Here is a 5,500-nt window from a genome sequence, read left to right as displayed (position 1 = left end):
ATATAATTTTAAATGCCCAAATTCAAATATTTATGATTTAATTCAAAAACCCTAGGATGGCCTAGGAAAATGTGCACCACTTTTGGCAGAGGTTCTGAACCAAGACAAAAATGATGGGCATTTTGGAAGGGCATTTCAGGTTCATTGAAAATGTTTTTAGCAAACCCTAATTGGTTTCAGAGGGGACTGGGGGTTCTGTCATCCCCATTTCAGGTTTCTGATGAAAAAGTAAACATGATGCAACACTCTAATGCATGGCTAACTAGGATGTGACAACTCACCCCCACTCAAAAGAATCTCGTCCCGAGATTTGGGTTCCTCCGGGAAGAGGGCGGGATACTCGAGTCGAAGACGATCCTCCCTTTCCCAAGTTGCTTCATCCTCAGAATGGTGCGACCATTGTACTTTGAGAAACTTGATATTATGACGTCGAGTGGTACGTTCGGCCTGATCGAGGATACGAATGGGGTACTCTCGATATGTAAGATTATCTTGGAGATCAAGCGTTTCGTGGTCCACTCCACGGATAGGATCCGAGAAGCAATGCCTGAGTTGAGAAACGTGGAAGACATCATGGACTCTGGAGAGGTGCGGAGGTAGTTCCAACTGGTAGGCAACTTCTCCTCGTTTGGCGAGAATGCGAAAAGGTCCAATGTAATGAGGGGCCAATTTGCCTTTGATACCGAAACGATGGGTTCCCTTCAGAGGGGTGACCCGAAGATAAGCCTTCTCGTCAACCTCGAAAGTCATAGCCTTATGTTTTCGGTCATATTGACTCTTTTGACGGGATTGGGCTGTTTTCAACTTTTCACGAACGATGCGAACTTGTTCTTCTGCTTCCTGAATCATATCCGGGCCAAAGAATTGTATTTCCCCGGTCTCTGACCAGTTAAGGGGTGTTCGACACCGTCGTCCATAGAGAACTTCAAAAGGGGCTTTACCCAAGCTAGATTGATAGCTGTTGTTGTAAGCGAATTCGGCAAATGGAAGGCACTTCTCCCAGTCCATTCCGAATGAGATAACAGAGGCTCGAAGCATGTCTTCTAGAATTTGGTTGACGCGTTCCACTTGACCACTCGACTGAGGGTGGAAAGCGGTGCTAAAGGAGAGACGGGTTCCCATAGCATTTTGGAAGCTTTCCCAAAATCGAGAGGTGAAAAGACTTCCTCGATCCGAGTTAATTTCCAAAGGAACACCATGGAGGGACACTATTCGGGAGATGTATAAGTCTGCCAGCTGACTAGCGGTTATACTCTCACGAACAGGTAAGAAATGGGCTACTTTGGAAAGACGATCGACAACGACGAAGATAGCATTATTCCCTCTCTTGGTCCTGGGAAAACCGGTAATGAAGTCCATACCAATTTTATCCCATTTCCATTCAGGAATAGCTAAGGGTTGAAGGGTGCCAGCAGGCCGTTGATGCTCTGCTTTTACACGACGACAGACGTCGCAATTAGCAATATACTGAGCAATTTCTCTCTTCATCCTAGTCCACCAGAACCTCTGGCGTAGGTCCTGATACATCTTAGTACTACCGGGATGAATGGTGAGAGGAGATTCATGAGCCTCCTTAAGGATCAACTGCCGTAGATGCTGGTTCTTGGGAACCACTAGACGGTTCTCAAAGTACACAACACCATGATCATTTGTGGAGAAACAACTAGCACCTCCGCTAGCAATGTTATCTTTGATTTTAGATATTCCCTTATCTCGCTTTTGGGCAGCGATGATTTGATCCGTAAGAGTAGGTTTTGCTACCAAGGTGGAAAGAAAACCTTGAGGAACAATGTGAAGGTTAAGCTTCCGAAATTCCTCATGGAGAAGCGGTTGACTTTGTTGTAACATCAGGTTGTTACAATAAGATTTACGACTTAGCGCATCAGCCATGACGTTGGCTTTCCCTGGGGTGTAGGTTATTCCTAAGTCGAAGTCTGTGATCAACTCAACCCAACGTCTTTGCCTGAGATTCAAATCCGGTTGGGTGAAAATGTACTTCAGACTTTGGTGATCAGTGAATATTTCGCAACGGTTACCGAGGAGGTAATGTCGCCAGGTCTTGAGTGCATAGACTACGGCTGCAAGCTCTAGATCATGAGTAGGATAATTCTCCTCATGTGGGTGCAATTGCCGTGAAGCGTAGGCAATTACGTGTCGATCTTGCATGAGAATACAACCTAGTCCTTGTCGCGAGGCGTCGCAGTAGATAACAAAGTCCTTGGAGAAGTCTGGCGGTACCAGTACGGGAGCAGAGGTCAGGCGTCTTTTCAGTTCCTGAAAGCTGTGCTCACATTGTGGAGTCCATTCGAACTTCTTATCTTTCTTGAGGAGTTCGGTTAGAGGTTTTGCAACTTTGGAGAAGTTTTCGACGAAGCGACGGCAATAGCTCGCTAAGCCCAGAAAACTCCGAACTTGCTTGACCGATTCAGGTGGAGTCCAATTAAGGACGGCTTGAACTCGCTCAGGGTTAACAGCAATACCTTTACCAGATATTACATGACCCAGATAGGTCACTTCTGACAACCAGAATTCACATTTAGAAAATTTGGCATAAAGGCGATGCTCTCGAAGTTTCTTCAACACTAGCCTTAGATGTTCGGCATGTTCCTCCTCGTTCTTGGAGTAGATGAGTATATCATCGAGGTAAACCACGACGAATTTATCCAAATACTCCATGAAGATTGAGTTCATTAACCGAGAAAAGGTGGCTGGAGCGTTGGTTAAACCGAAGGACATGACGGTGTACTCGTACTGGCCATAACGAGTAACAAAGGCCGTTTTAGGAATGTCCCCGTTTCTGATTTTGATTTGATGGTAGCCCAACCTCAAATCCATCTTGGAGAAGACTGAGGATCCAGCGAGCTGATCATACAGGTCATTGATCCTGGGGAGCGGATATTTGTTCTTGATTGTGACCAAATTGATAGGTCGATAATCTACAACCATCCGGTCCGTACCATCCTTCTTCTTGACGAATAGGACGGGGCAAGCCCACGGAGATGAACTAGGTCGGATGAAACCCTTTTTCAAGGACTCATCGAGTTGTTTCTTAAGCTCGGCTAGTTCTAGGGGTGCCATCTTATAGGGTCTTCTAGCAATCGGAACGGTTCCTGGGATGAGGTCTATTACGAACTCAACATCCCTGTCAGGTGGAACACCTGGCAATTCCTCTGGGAAGACATCCGGGAAGTCACGGACTACCGGAACGTCCTCAAGGTCTGGCAAAGGACTGGCGTTAAGAGAATATAACTGTCGCTTGGCTAATCGGGTCAAGACATTGACTATCTTCCCCGAAGGATGAGTGAGTTGAACAGTCCTAGAGAAGCAATCAATTTTGGCATGATGAGCTGACATCCAGTCCATACCCAAAATGATATTAATATCTGAAGATTTGAGAGCTATCAAAGATGCAAGAAAAACAAGTCTGTCGACTTGGATTTCATTTCCATAACTTACCCTAGAGGTCTGCCATCTAGAACCGGGAGTAGAAATTTCCATAGTGGATGGCATGTCACAGAATGCGGTGTTATGCAAACGAGCATAGTTCTCGGGTATAAATGAATGAGAGGCTCCTGTATCAAAAAGAACAGATGCCGGGTGGCAATTAACAAGGAGCGTACCGAGAACGACGTTGGGATCTTCTTGAGCTTCTTCGGCAGAGATAAAGTTGACATGGCCACGTGAGGCGGTGACCGGCTTGGCGTGGAATACTTTTCCTGTCGGCTTGCCACGGCCAACAGCTTTAGCAGACTGGTTGGGGTTGGTCTGGGGACACTCACGCATATAGTGGCCAGATTCCCCACACTTGAAACAGGTCACGGAGCTGGTACGTGGGGGAGCATTGTTGGTTGGACCCCCATAGGGCTTGGCTGGTGCAGACTGTTGAACAGGGCGAGGCGCCTGGAAAGATGGCCTCGGTGTGAACCTGGGTGGCAGGGCGGTGTTGGGCACCCACACACGGCGCTTCTGAGGACCAGCACCGGATGAGGAACCCATGTCACGGCCATGCTTGCGTGTTGCGTCATAATCAGTCTGACCAGTTTCAGCACTGATGGCCTTGTTGACAAGTTTCTGAAAAGATGTGCACTCATGCAGACGGAGGTCGCGGCGAAGCTCAGGACTAAGTCCCTTACGGAACCTTGCTTGCTTCTTGGCGTCAGTAGAAACTTCCTCGGTTGCATATCGTGCGAGGTTACCAAACTCCCTGCTGTAAGCATCCACAGAGAATCGGCCTTGTGTGAAATTGCAAAATTCCTCACGTTTACGGTCCATGAGACCCTCCGGAATGTGATGTTCACGGAAAGCCTCACTGAATTCAGCCCAAGTAGTAACATGACCCGCTGGGCACATAGCTCCATAATTCTCCCACCATAGACTGGCGGGGCCTTCAAGATGATATGCAGCAAAGGTGACCTTGTCAGCCTCCGCTACCAGCGCGGAACGCAGTTTGTGAGAGATACTGCGAAGCCAGTCATCAGCGTCGAGGGGCTCGACGGAGTGGTGGAACGTGGGTGGATGTAATTTGATAAAATCACTGAGTGACACCACATTAGTCCTCTGATGGTGTGCCGTGTTCTGTTCAATACGCTCCAACAAACGGTTGGTCTCCCGCTTGTTTCTCTCAGCTTCCATCATAACCTCGGCTAGGGAAGGGGGATGAGGCAGATTTGCATCCCTGACTTCACTGCCTTCGGCCTGCTCTTGAGGAGCAGGGTTAGTGTGCGTGTTGACCATCCTAGGTAATCAAGACAATGATTTAGTCAGGATGATAAATTCCGACATAGGATACAAAATGTAAGGGATAACTCGAAATGCAAGATGATCATCCGTATGACATGGTAGATACAGAAACTGCTTCTTTATTCCATCATCATACACACCATACAGGGTTTAGTACAAGACCAAACAAAGTACTATTACGGTGAAAGGAGGATTACATCTCATCGGAGGCATCCCAAGCTCCTATACATTGTTTTTCTACATCTCCGGAAAGAGTACAAACTAGGTCATATCCCACGACTCACGCGGGACGATAGACGACACAGCTAGTGCAAACTAGTGATACTACCACTAACTCAGACCGATCCGTAGTAGTCCTCGTAGAAGTCACCTCCATAGCCTGGAAGCTCAACATGATCATCCGGAAACAGACGATCTCGCGGAGCTTGTGGACCATAGGGGCTAGGATGAGGTCTTGGACCAACAGACGGTGGCCTGCGGGGACCGCGAGGTGGGGTGATGCCTCCTACATCACGCCAACCCATCACGTCTGGCAGAGCAGATCTCACAGGATAGAGATCGCGCATATCCGAATATCCAGCTTGCACCGCCGATGCAAACCGAGTCAAAGTGGCCCAGTGGTCAGCACGGGTATTGAAGAGCTCTAACCTCAAGGCCCGATTTTCACGGTCCTTATCCTCGAGCATCTCAGCAGTGGTGCGAGTCCGTGAATCCTCCTGGGTGGGGTCAGCATAGATAGCCTGGAGATACCCTTGTGCTC

This window comes from Triticum dicoccoides, chromosome 7B (assembly GCF_002162155.2).
Source record: "Triticum dicoccoides isolate Atlit2015 ecotype Zavitan chromosome 7B, WEW_v2.0, whole genome shotgun sequence".
NCBI classification, from domain to species: Eukaryota; Viridiplantae; Streptophyta; class Magnoliopsida; order Poales; family Poaceae; genus Triticum; species Triticum dicoccoides.
This window is presented reverse-complemented; position numbering follows the sequence as displayed.